Below are 14313 nucleotides of genomic sequence, written 5' to 3'. Positions count from 1 at the left end.
TGGCTGGGCGCGGTGGCTCACACCTGTAATCCTAGTACTTTGGGAGGCCGAGGTGGGTGGATCACGAGGTCAGGAGATCGAGACCATCCTGGCTAATATGGTGAAATCCCGTCTCTACTGAAAATACAAAGTGGTGGCGGGCGCCTGTAGTCCCAGCTACTCGGGAGGCTGAGGCAGGAGAATGGCGTGAAGCTGGGAGGTGAAACTTGCAGTGAGCAGAGATCGTGCCACTGCACTCCAGCCTGGGCAACAGAGCAAGACTCCGTCTCAAAAAAAAAAAAAAAAATCATAGACACCAACTATCTCACTTAAAATATTTATAAACATATGCCATGGATGTATTATAGACCACAAAAATGGTTTGGGAGCCATTAAAATATTATATGTATATGAACTTTATAAAGATGATTAGGAGGAGATAGGCCTTTATAGACAAAGTTCATGAGAAGAATACAATATGAGTTCTTTTCCTGAAAAAAAAAAAAAAAACAGATACACATATAAATGACCTAAGAAAATTATATTATAAAAATGTGTTTAGCTGTATTGTCACAAACATTTCCAAATTGATATGCCCATTATCTTCTGGTTCATGATTATTCAGCGAATAATATAATCAATAAAGATTTTATTTTTACTCAAAATGTCACTGAAATTCATATTATGTCCTCGGTTTTTTAGATTTTCGTCAGTTGTGGCTCGATAGGTTATTTCTGGTCTTAATTTCACCAGTACCCTTTTCTGTGCTTTGCATTAAAAAAATCTTTAGTTTGATTGGTTTTGACAGCCTGCTTTGGATGTCAATTCAGTTTCTAAGGAGTATAGACCCTGGTGTTTAAATACATTCACTGTGACACGTTGATGGATATATAAGGGAATGATGTTATGTTAGCCCCAGGATGAAAATTAGTGGAGACCGGGCGCGGTGGCTCACGCCTGTAATCCCAGCGCTTTGGGAGGCCGAGGTGGGCAGATGACGAGGTTAGGAGATCGAGACCATCATCCTGGCTAACAAGGTGAAACCCCGTCTCTACTAAATATACAAAAAAATTAGCCGGGCGTGGTGGCACGTGTCTGTAGTCCCAGCTACTCAGGAGGCTGAGGCAGGAGAATCTCTTGAACCTGGGAGGCAGAGGTTGCAGTGAGCCAAGATGTCACCACTGCACTCCAGCCTGGGCGACAAAGCAAGACTCTGTCTCAAAAAAAAAAAAAAAAAGAAAAAAGAAAAAAGAAAATTAGTGGGTAAGGATTAGAATTAAATACTAAACAATGCCCCAGCTCAGCAGAGAGAAGTGTAGGAGGTATCTGGAGAGCAGTAAGTAGAGAAATCAAAGGGGCTGCGGCACAAGTTCGGGAAGCCTCAGCGCCCTGCAACAGAAGACTGAGGATGCGGATCTTACTAGTTTGAAGAGGTGTGAAGACTTTAGAAGGTGCCCAGTGAGACATCATGAAATTATTAAAATCTGTTAGCCATTAGGCCTTGAAAGAAATGGTTTAGAAACGACCTAGCTGAGCGAGTGGGCCTGGGCCTTTGGTGTGCGTTGGCATGGGCTGGGGTCCCCTTAGCATGTGGCGGTGGCTGTGACAGCTCTTGCTTCTCGTGGGACTGAGCTTTCTCAGACCGTGGGACACGGGAGAGACCGCAGTGGGACCGACAGCCTGCACTACCGAGCCCTCTCTGTGCAGGGCTTCCCACGCATGGCCTCCTGCACCCGCACCACAACTCACTGCTGAGGAAATTGAGGCTTAGGAGAGTCTGAGTCCCTTGCCCAAGGCCTTGCACTCCAGAGCCTGGATCCAACTCTTATCCAGCCCCAAAGCACAAGTTCTGACCACAGGAGGGAGCAGCACGCGTGGCTCCAGCACGCCCCAGGCCTGGAGTGTGTGCCTCTCTGTCTGAGTGCGGGGTGGGTGGGTTGAGCTTCTTTTGGCTTTATTTGGAGCGACTTATTTCTAGGATTATTTTAATCCTTAAATTCCATATTTCTTCAGCTTCCCTTTGGAAAAAAAAAGAAATTTATGTTTTTAAAAAGTCTTAGTTACTATTTTTGTCTTTTCCAAAACATATTCACTTGTGCTAACTGTTGTGAGAAACACGTGTATTTTTCTAGTTCCCATCTATTATTCCTTGCTGTCTGTTTCTGACCTGAAAAGCAGCTTCTAGTGAAGAGCTATCACTAGAGGAACAGGACTTGGCTGAATGAATTAGGTTTTATTGAGTTTTTAATTTAATATGGGTAAAGCAGGCTCAGGAGGGTTGAAATGGACGAAACAATGGCACAACTTTATTACTTTTCTCCAGGGCATGGATTATAGGGGATATTTTAGAATAAAGAAAAACTAAAATTCTTGGCATTAAAATGCTTCGATTTCCTATTTATAGCAGTGATGCATATATAATTTTTCATATTGGAGTATTATTCAGGTTTTTCTGATTGAAATCTCCATACGGTTTCTTCTGGCCAGTAGACTTCCTCCATCCCCAGATGTGACCCCTTTTAGACTAATAAAGCCTCTTGATAATACTTATAATACTTGTCACAGAGCAGGACTGGCACTCACTTAGTGAAGGACTTGTGTTATATCAGGCTTTGCTCTATGTTAAGTTTTATATTTTCAGGAATATTCTTAAATCCTCAAAGAAAAAAATGAAAATAAAGTAGAAATACATGTGTTTTAGACATATATATATATATATATATATATATATTTTTTTTTTTTTTTTTTGAGACAGAGTTTCACTCTTGTTACCCAGGCTGGAGTGCAATGGTGTGATCTCGGCTCACTGCAACCTCTGCCTCCCAGGTTCAAGTGATTCTCCTGCCTCAACCTCCCCAGTAGCTGAGATTACAGGCGCCTGCCACCATGTCCAGCTAATTTTTTTTTTTTTTTGTATTTTTAGTAGAGACAGAGTTTCACCATGTTGGCCAGGCTGGTCTCAAGCTCCTGACCTCAGGTGATCCACCTGCCTCGGCCTCTCAGAGTGCTGGAATTATAAGTGTGAGCCACTGTGCCTGGCCATTAATAAATACTTTGTAAATAAAATACACTGTATCTATACTCTTATATGACACACCATGTTAGTTTTTAAAACTTGGGAGTAATTTCTGTTTATTAGTAATTTTGGTTCTGACTAGGTTTCTAGGTAGCTTAACAAAGCTTTTATTGTACTACAAGTAAAGTTCATTTACAGTAAAAAATGATAGAAAATAATGGTGTTATTTTAATAGTAATAACCAAACCAAGCAATTAAATATATTTTGTAACAATTTTAAAATCAGCTTTCTAAGAAAACCGGGTTTAGAAGCAGGCAAAACATTCAGTTGTGAAAGACACTTTTGGGAACTTCAGATCCTTCAGAGATTAATTATAGTGATATTACAAGTGGAGTGTGTTCCACTGTCTTCCATGCGGGAGCTTTTTGGCTTTGCTTCTTTTTGTTGCAGAAGCATCCAGTCCAGAATGAGTTAGGTGTTTTGTAAGTTTCTTTCAGTCTCAAACAGTCTGTGCTCTTCCCTTGGTTTGGCCTTGATAGTTTTGAACATACAGCTATTTTCCCGACTGGCCCTCTGTTTGGATTTGTGTGATGTTTCCTTGTGATCAGAGTCAGACTTTGCATTCTGGGCCGAAACCTTCCAGAAACGAGGCTGAGCTGCCCTTCCTCTGTTCTGCTGAGTGGTTCGGGGTTTCAGATTGTTCCTGACTGCAGACACTCTCTGTGGCTTCTCAATGAGGATGCGGTCTGCCAGCTTCTCTGCTGTCAAGCTGCTCCTTATCTCTTTGTAATTACTAGCATCTTGGAGGAAGTACTTTGTACAATCTAAGTACCCTGTGCTTCACTAAATTTAATCATTCGTTTGTATCATTATGGGCTCGTGCCTTCCATTTGGACTCTGTGGGCGGTAATCTCTTACTGTCATGATTTTCGTGTGCAGGTGGCCTCAGATTTGGCTCTGGAGAGCTCCTTCAAGCTGGCTTTGTGTCCTTTCAGCCTGTGCCCAGCATTCTTTGAGCTGTTCCTTGCTTTAGGGCTCATCCTGTTCTTTCCCTGCTCCAGCCCCAGAATCAGTCATTTCCCCAGGAGAATGGAGTGTTTGCGCTTTTGGAGGTTCAGCTCTCAGGTTGTCTCAGCAGAGCTAGAGGGGAAGAATGTACATGTCTATCTTTGTGTATATATGCGTGTGTGCGTGTCTGTCTGTGTGTATATACGTGAATGTGTATGTGTGTAAGTGTGCATGTGTATACATGTGTATGTGTGCATGTGTCTATGTATGTGAATGTCTATGTGTGTGTGTGCATGTATGTATATGTCTGTATTGTGCATGTCTGTGTGTATGCGTATGTGTGCGTGTCTGAGTGTATACATGTATATGTGTGCATGCATGTGTGCATGTGCGTATGTGCATGCCTGTGTCTGTGATATATGTGTCTGTGCATGTCTATGTATGTGTGTACACATGTGTATGTGCACATGTCTGTGCCTCCCGACCTGGCCTCCTTGGCCCTGTGGGTGCCCTCTTCCTCCTGCGCTGGGCTGCTGCCTCCATTCTCCCTACCCCGGGCCCTCCCACCCCCAGCCTAGTGTACATGCTTCCCTGGCATTGCCCATTTCGTGGCTTCAGGACCAAATGGCTCAGGAGGGAAGATCAGTTACTGACTTCCCCCTGGAATGGGCATCTCATAAGGTGAAGATCAGTGCCTGTCACCTCCCTCTCGTGGCTAGCAAAGCAGTGGACGTAAGTGCATGTCATCAGCTGTTGAAGAGATGAGTTTCATTGCCTGTTGAACAGAAGTTAGAAGAGAAAGGAGGAAGTGGAAGGGAATGAATGATAAAATGTGGGGAAGCACTTGCCAGAGGTGAAAAACGAAGCTATTTGCATTTAGGGGAATTATGGACATTTTTCCTGCTGTAACCTCCGGTAAGCCCCATGCTAACACCAGGGGGTGCTTTAAGCCCGTCATGAGGCTCGAGCTAGGGAGCGGGCATGGTTCCCTTGTCATGTGGTTTTCTGCCACAATTGGGACATTTGTCATTTGGACAGTAATATAGATTTCTAAGTAAAGTGTGATAAGAATGAAGTTAACTAGCTTTCTGATCTCAGTTAATGCAACTTTGAAAGTATGTTTTTTAGAGGTGCTTTGGTACTTTTCGTAAGGAGCATGAAGCTTGACCTTCTATAAGTCTGCACTGGAAAAGGGCTTTCATGTGCCAAATAAAAAGGGAACTCACAATATTAGCAGTATGCTTGAGATCAGGTGGTTTTTTTTTTTCCTTTGGCAACAACCAAAAACAATCCTACAAGTATGTTGTACATCAAGAAAAAATAGGTTCTTTTGAAAAGAACCATAGTCAGATTTGCTGTAGACTTCTCTGTGGCCCTAAATGCCAGAAGAAAAAGGAACAGTTACTTCAACATTTGGAGAGAAAGAAACTGACCCAAGATTCTTACTATTTAGCTAGACTGTCATTTCATACGGAAAAACAGTGGAAGACACATCCAGATAATGCAAGAGCTCAAAAAAAGATTGTTCTTGTATTCTTCTTGGGGAAAAATTGCTTAGAAAATAGAGATATCTAGATAACTAAGAAATCGACAAGCAAACATCAAAATGAAGCCCCAAACCCAAGCCTAAGGAAAGGCCGAGTGTGGGTCTGGGGTGACCAGCACAGTGACCACTCGCCCATGTGGTGGGGGTACTGGAAAACTGATAAATCCCAACTGAAATGTATTCCAAGTATAAAACACACACTGGCTGGGTGCGGTGGCTCAAGCCTGTAATCCTAGCACTTTGGGAGGCCGAGGCGGGTGGGTCACGAGGTCAGGAGATCGAGACCATCCTGGCTAACATGGTGAAACCCCGTCTCTACTAAAAATACAAAAAACTAGCCGGGCGAGGTGGCGGGCGCCTGTAGTCCCAGCCACTCGGAGGCTGAGGCGGGAGAATGGCATGAACCCGGGAGGCGGAGCTTGCAGTGAGCCGAGATTGCGCCACTGCACTCCAGCCTGGGCGACACAGGGAGACTCTGTCTCAAAAAAAAAAAAAAAAAAAAAAAAAAACCACACACACACACACCAGATTTCAAATATGATGTTGGAAAAGAAGAATACAAACTATCGCTTTAGAAATTTTTATATTGATTGCATGTTGAAACGATTTTGTATATATCACATTAAATAAAATTTATTGAAACTAATTTCACCTGTTTCTTTTTACTTTTAAAGTAAAACTAGTAGAAAATGTTAAATTACATATATGACTTGTATATTTCTATTGGGCAGCATTGGTATAGGTGAAATGAATTAAAATTGATTATTGAAACTGATTAAGCATATAGAATTGAGTATAACTACAGAATTGAATGCAAAATCCCTAAACTAGTTCTTGAAAAAATAGTTTTGTGGAAGAATAATATAATAATAATAGATGGTAGGGTTGAGGGAGTCAAGGGAAGTAAAATCACATTAAAATCACATTCATTTAAAAGTTTTTTTCTCCATTTTTCTTTTTTATTATATTTTAAGTTCTAGGGTACATGTGCACAACATGCAGGTTTGTTACATATGTATACATGTGCCATATTGGTTTGCTGCACCCATCAACTCGTCATTTACATTAGGTATTTCTCCTAATGCCATCCCTCCCCCTCCCTCCTACCCCCTGACAGGCCCTGGTGTGTGATGTTCCCCATCCTGTGTCCATGTGTTCCCATTGTTCAACTCCCACTTATAAGTGAGAACGTGTGGTGTTTGGTTTTGTGTCCTTGTGATAGTTTGCTTAGAATGATGGTTTCCAGCTTCGTCTATGTCCCTACAAAGGACACAAACTCATCCTTTTTTATGGCTGCATAGTATTCCATGGTGTATATATTCCACATTTTCTTAATCCAGTCTATCATTGATGGATATTTGGGTTGGTTCCAAGCCTTTGCTATTGTGAATAGTGCCACAGTAAACATACGTGTGCATGTGTCTTTACCGTAGAATGATTTACAATCCTTTGGGTATATACCCAGTAATGAGATTGCTGGGTCAAATGGTAATTCTAGTTCTAGATCCTTGAGGAATTGCCACACTGTCTTCCACAATGGTTGAACTAATTTACATTCCCACCAACAGTGTAAAAGCGTTACTATTTCTCCACATCCTCTCCAGCATCTGTTGTTTCCTGACTTTTTAATGATTGCCATTCTAACTGACATGAGATGGTATCTCATTGTGGTTTTGGTTTGCATTTCTCTGATGACCAGTGATGATGAGCATTTTTTCACGTGTCTGTTGGCTGCATTGATGTCTTCTTTTGAGAAGTGTCTGTTCATATCCTTTGCCCACTTTTGATGGGGTTGTTTGTTTTTTTCTTGTGAATTTGTTTGAGTTCTTTGTAGATTCTGAGTATTAGCCCTTTGTCTGATATGTAGATTGCAAAAATTTTCTCCCATTCTGTAGGTTGCCTGTTCACTCTGATGGTAGTTTCTTTTGCTGTGCAGAAGCTCGTTAGTTTAATTAGATCCCATTTGTCTATTTTGGCTTTTGTTGCCATTGCTTTTGGTGTTTTAGTCATGAAGTCTTTGCCCATGCCTATGTCCTGAATGGTATTGCCTAGGTTTTCTTCTAGGGTTTTAGGGTTTTAGGTCTAACATTTAAGTCTTTAATCCATCTTGAATTAATTTTTGTATATGGTATAAGGAAGGGATCCAGTTTCAGCTTTCTACATATGGCTAGCCAGTTTTCCCAGCACCATTTACTAAATAGGGAATCCTTTCCCCATTTCTTGTCTTTGTCAAGTTTGTCAAAGATCAGATGGTTGTAGATGTGTGGTGTTATTTCTGAGGTCTCTGTTCTGTTCCATTGGTCTACATGTCTGTTTTGGTACGAGTACCATGCTGTTTTGGTTACTGTAGCCTTGTAGTATAGTTTGAAGTCAGGTAGCGTGATGCCTCCAGCTTTGTTCTTCTTGCTTAGGATTGTCTTGGCAGTGTAGGCTCTTTTTTGGTTCCATATGAACTTTAGTTTTTCCAATTCTGTGAAGAAACTCATTGGTAGCTTGATGGGGATGGCATTGAATCTATAAATTACTTTTGGCAGTATGGCCATTTTCATGAAGTTGATTATTCCTACCCATGAGCGTGGAATATTCTTCCATTTGTTTGTGTCTTCTTTTATTTAGTTGAGCAGTGGTTTGTAGTTCTCCTTGAAGAGGTCCTTCACATCCCTTGTAAGTTGGATTCCTAGGTATTTTATTCTCTTTGTAGCAATTGTGAGTGGAAATTCACTCATGATTTGGCTGTTTGTCTGTTAATGGTGTATAGGAATTCTTCTGATTTTTTCACATTGATTTTGTATCCTGACACTTTGCTGAACTTGCTTATCAGCTTAAGGAGATTTTGGGCTGAGACGATGGGGTTTTCTAAATATACCATCATGTCATCTGCAAACAGGGACAATTTGACTTCCTCATTTCCTAATTGAATACCCTTTATTTCTTTCTCTTGCCTGATTGCCCTAGCCAGAACTTCCAACACTATGTTGAATAGGAATGGTGAGAGAAGGCATCCTTGTCTTGTGCTGGTTTTCAAAGGGAATGCTTCCAGTTTTTGCCCATTCAGATATTGGCTGTGGGTTTGTCATAAATAGCTCTTATTATTTTGAAATACGTTCCATCAATACCTAGTTTACTGAGAGTTTTTAGCATGAAGGGCTGTTGAATTTTGTCGAAGGTCTTTTCTGCATCTATTGAGATAATCATGTGGTTTTTGTCTTTGGCTCTGTTTATCTGCTGGATTACGTTTATTGATTTGCATATGTTGAAGCAGCCTTGCATCCCAGGGATGAAGCCCACTTGATCGTGGTGGATAAGCTTTTTGATGTGCTGCTGGATTCGGTTTGCCAGTATTTTATTGAGGATTTTTGCATCGATGTTCATCAGTGATATTGGTCTAAAGGTCTCTTTTTTTGTTGTATCTCTACCAGGCTTTGGTATCAGGATGATGTTGGCCTCATAAAATGAGTTAGGGAGGATTCTGCCTTTTTCTGCTGATTGGAATAGTTTCAGAAGGAATGGTACCAGCTCCTCTTTGTACCTCTGGTAGAATTTGGCTGTGAATCTGTCTGGTCCTGGACTTCTTTTGATTGGTAGGCTATTAATTATTGCCTCAATTTCAGAGCCTGTTATTGGTCTATTCAGGGATTCAACTTCTTCCTGGTTTAGTCTTGGGAGGGTGTATGTGTCCAGGAATTTATCTATTTCTTCTAGATTTTCTAGTTTATTTGCACAGAGGTGTTTATAGTATTCTCTGATGGTAGTTTGTATTTCTGTGGGATTGGTGGTGATACCTCCTTTATCATTTTTTATTGCGTCTATTTGATTCTTCTCTCTTTTTTTCTTTATTAGTCTTGCTAGCCATCTATCAATTTTGTTGATCTTTTCAAAAAACCAGCTCCTGGATTCGTTGATTTTTTTGAAAGTTTTTTTGTGTCTCTATCTCCTTCAGTTCTGCTCTGGTCTTGATTATTTCTTGCCTTCTTCTAGCTTTTGAATTTGTTTGCTCTTGCTTCTCTCGTTCTTTTAATTGTGATGTTAGGGTGTTGATTTTAGATCTTTCCTGCTTTCTTTTGTGGGCACTTAGTGCCATAAATTTCGCTCTACACACTGCTTTAAATGTGTCCCAGAGATTCTGGTACGTTGTGTCTTTGTTCTCGTTGGTTTCAAAGAACATCTTTATTTCTGCTTTCATTTCGTTATTTACCCACCAGTCATTCAGGAGCAGGTTGTTCGGTTTCCATGTAGTTGTGCGGTTTTTAGGGAGTTTCTTAATCCTGAGTTCTAATTTGATTGCACTGTGGTTTGAGAGACAGCTTGTTGTGATTTCTGTTCTTTTACATTTGCTGAGGAGTGTTTTACTACCAATTATGTGGTCAATTTTAGAATAAATAGGATGTGGTACTGAGAAGAATGTATATTCTGTTGATTTGGGGTGTAGAATTCTGTAGATGTCTGTTAGGTCCGCTTGGTTCAGAGCTGAGTTCATCTTCACTTTCTTTATGGTGTCTTTCAATGACATTTTAAAGGCATTTTTAATTTTAATCAAATTTCTCAATCTTTTCTCTTATGGTTAATGCTTTTTACGAGTCGATTAAGAAATCCTTCTCTATTCCAAGGTCAGAAAGATATTTATTCTTTTTGAAAAAGTAAAGCTTTCTTTTGACATGTACATGCTTAATCCACCTGGAGCTGATTTTCCTGTATTCTGTGGGACAGAAATGTAGTTTCTTTTTTCTTTCCTCATATGAATAACCATTTTTTCCTCCTTTCCACACTGATCTGCAATGCTCTCTCTACTGAATATGGAAGTTCCATATGCGTGGGATTCTGTCTGTGTTCTCTGCCTCAGAGGTTAGCAAACTTTTTCTGTAAAAGGTCAGGCAGTAAATATTTTCAGCCGTGAGAACCATGTAATCTCTGTTGCCACTACTCAACTTTGTTATTGTAGTGTAAAAGCAACCACAGACAATATCTAAATGAATGAATGTGGCTGGTTTCCAGTAGGGCTTTATTTGTTTATGGACACTGAAACGTGAGTTTTGTTTAACTTTCATGTGCCACAAAATATTATCCTTTAACAGGGTTTTTCCACTATTTACAAATATAAAAATCATTCTTAGCTCATGGGCTGTACAGAAATCCAGGTGGTGGGCCGGCCCACAGGCTCTAGTTTATACTGTTCCGCTGGCCTGCGCTGATACCACCCTGCTGTAACGACTGTAGCTCCGTAACAAGGCCTCGTGTCTGGTAACAAAGCCCCTGCCTTCTTATTCCTCTTCAGCTATGTTTTGGCAATTATTGATCCTGTCCACTTCCATCTACGTATTGTAACCTGCTTATTGAGTGCCGTGAAAAACCCTCCTGGGATTTCATTTGGAGTATTTATGAACAAAACTCTCTCTCCATTTAGTTAGACTTGCTTTAAAGTCTTTTAGTGAATGTTTATAATTTTATTTGTTAAGGTTTTTCATATCTTTTGTTAGATTTATATGTGGGTATTTATAGTTTATCTGCTGTTATAAGTACTGAATATTTATTTAAAATTGTTTTCTAGTTGTTGGTTGCTGGTAGATAGTAGTGCTGTTGACTTATAACCAGCTTCATTTAAAACTGTTTGCTTTAACCATATGTCTGTTGGGTCTTTTGTGTTTTCTTTGCTGTAATAGCAGCAGACACCTAATAGCGCCTGGTGTGCGGGCTGTGTTCTAAGGTAGCTAATAAGATAGGTCATAGTGAGATTAGGGCACTGTTGTTACCCGTTTTGAAACGAACATCCGGAGGTTAAGGAACGTGTCGGGCCATATGAGTGGTGAGTGGCAGAGGCGGGATTCTAGCCCAGGCAGTTGCACCCAGAGTCCATGCCTTTAGCCCGAGCTCCACACCATTGTCTGTGTCATCTGAAAGTCCTGATGGCTTCATTTCCTTCTTTCCAGTCTTAGGCATTTATTCCCTCTTACTGTTGCATTTCTGTGGCTAGTCTCTCTGCTAGAATAGGAATAGTAATGGTCATTGTGGGTAACCTTGTTTCCTTCCTTCCTGATTTTTTTTTTTGAGACAGGGTCTCCCTGTCACCCAGGCTAGAGTACAGTGGTGCAATCACGGCTCACTGCTGCCTTGCCTTCCTAGGCTCAGGTGATCCTTCTACCTCCCAAGTAGCTGGGACTGCAGGCGAGTACCACTGTGCCTGGCTAAGTTTTTGTGGATTTTCCCTCCACTGTGGGGCTTGGTTATTAATGAGTGTTAAATTTTACTAAATGCTTTTTCTGGGTCGATTGAGATGATTCTATCATATTCCTTAATTCACTGTACAACATTTGTAGCTTTTCTAATATGAAGCAGTCCTTCCATTCCTGGGATAAATTCAGCATTGTTATGGCATATGATTATTATTTTTAATCCACTGTTGCTAACTAGTATTTTTCCATTTATATTCATGAATGAAATGGACCCATAATTTTGTTTTTCTTGTATGAGCCTTATTTTTTTTAGTACCAAGGTCAAGAATGAATTGAGAATGTTTTTTGCTTTTATCTGTTCTGGAAGAGATTGTATGTGATTGGAATATATTTCTTGACAGTTTGACAGTTTCACATGTAAAACCACCTGAGCTTGGTGTTTCTTTGTGGGAAATACATAAACCATTGTTTTCATTTTTGTATTAATTATGGGAGTATTCAGGATTTTAAAAATGTGTTTTTGAGTCCATTTTGACTATCAGTTTTTTGCAAATTTTCAAGCTTATTGGAAAAAAGCTCTTGCTAGAACTCATTAATATTTGCTCTGGATATAGTTTAGTGTTTTTTTTTTTAACCAATATTACTTACGCATTTAAAAAAAAATTTTTTTTTTCCAGAAGTTTGTCTGTTTGTCTAAACCACTGGCTTTTGGCTTTGTTGTTCTTTTTTTAATCTTTTTCTTTTCATTGATATCTCCAGTTTTATTTAATTTTCTTCCTTCTCTACTATTTTTCTTTTTAAATTTATTAAGTTGGACACCTAAGTTGCTAGTTTTTATTTAGCCTTTTAAGAATCTAATAGAAACTTGTTTTATGACTATAAATTACCGTGTTTTAGAAGTTAGCATTCGTTCATCCAGCAGCCATCTGGCACTAGCACTGTTCTCGGCATTCAGTCAGAAACGAGTGACAAGGTTGACCACTGTCTTTTTGGCAGCTGTTGAGATGTTCCTATATTAATAGAATTCCTAATGTTGAACAGTTCTTACACTCCTCAAGTAACCTTTGCCTGGCCATCATCTATTATTTACCCAATATAAAACTATATCTAATTTGCTGACATTAAAAAATAGAACTTCATCTGTATATTAAAGTGGAATTGGCCTGGAGTTAGAGAGAGAGAGAGAGAGAGAGAGCGAGCGTGTGTGTGTGTGTGTGTGTTTAGGTTTTAGAATCAAGGTTATGTCCATTTTATAAAATTAATTAGGGACCCTGTGTTTTTTCCTGGACCCTAGAACGGTTTAGGTCTGATGGGTGATCTGGGTCAGGGAAACCTTGAGGATGGGCACTTTCTCCCCAGTCTGGTCTGAAGCTGGGACCCCCACAGACCCCAGGCTGCTGGGTCGGAAGCTCCTTACTCACCAGACACTTGCAAACCCAGTACCGTGAGGCACTCAAGCAATTTTGTAGTTGGTCATCGCTGACTAGTACCAGATTGCTTCTGCTCTTGCCTTCGGGGGAGGTAGGTCAGGAGGAGAAAGGCCCTGGAGGGTCTGGTCCTTCTTTGGTGCTGTCCGTGTGACTCAGCCTTCGGTCCCCACCTCAGGCAGCCTGGCATCGATGCTGATGCAGCTGCCCTGTGGCAGGTGCTCAGCAGAACCCCAGGCTTGTTCTCCTTGTTTCCTGTCCACTTACTCTTTGGTCGTCCGTGCATCACTGGGGGCCTGTTTTCTCGCAGTCCAGAGTTACCTGGAGGTTGCCGGTCTCTCGGGCCCAGCAGCCCCCACCACATTCAAGTCCCTGCCTGTGAGTCTCCTCTTCAGAGAGGCCTTTCCTGTCCACCCAGCTGCGTGGGGCCTCAGCTGCACCCTCACCATCTCTGACCCCTGCTCTGCTATCCTCAGGGCATTGGTCACTGACTGAGACCGTGCGACTGACTGAGACTGTGCGACTGGCTGTCAGGATGCTGGTGGAGGGAAGAGTGAGGAGTGCCAGCTTCAGCAGAACTCCTCATTCTGTCTACTTGGCAGCCACAGACACCTGCTCGAGTGAACGTGGCAGCGTGGTGCCATTGCTTGGGTATTTGGAACCTGAGCTTCCTGTATGTGAATTTTCTTTTGGTCATGCAGTCCTTAGACTCACTTCCTCTATTCATAATTAATTCTGTGACACTTGTTTTCTGCTGAGGACCTCTGACTTCGTGGCCACTTCCTGCTGCAGGTTTAGACGATGGTTTCCTTCCCAACTCACATGCCAGCCATTCAGTTCAGTGGGTCTCATGTTGCCCAGTAACTGCCTTTTATAGTTGGTATTTTTGGAGTGATTAAATATGTTAATAATTTAGAAGGCAAAATATATAATAATAACACTGGAGCCAGAATGATAGGGAAATACTGTAGCAATAGGCTCAGTAGAAAATGATTAATATTTTAGTAAGACATTTAAAATAGCAAATCCAATTAGTTAGCACAGAGATGGAAATAAAAAACAAAGTAATTGAATAATCCCCTCACTGGCCATTTCCAGCATTGATGGTGAAAGACAATTTTAAAGTCTATTTTTTTTTTTTTTTTTTTTTGAGACGGAGTCTCGCTCTG

At 40.8% G+C, this 14313-nt stretch overlaps 1 protein-coding gene across 1 annotated transcript in view; it reads left to right on the top strand.

The window, feature by feature from the left end:
- Positions 1–14313, top strand: part of TRAF3IP1 (TRAF3 interacting protein 1) — an 80958-nt gene that overhangs the window by 45894 nt on the left and 20751 nt on the right.

Source organism: Trachypithecus francoisi, unplaced genomic scaffold, assembly GCF_009764315.1.
Source record: "Trachypithecus francoisi isolate TF-2019V2 unplaced genomic scaffold, Tfra_2.0 Lachesis_group13, whole genome shotgun sequence".
Taxonomy (NCBI): Eukaryota; Metazoa; Chordata; class Mammalia; order Primates; family Cercopithecidae; genus Trachypithecus; species Trachypithecus francoisi.
Note: the sequence above shows the minus strand (reverse complement) of the source record. Positions and strands in the feature narration are given on the sequence as shown.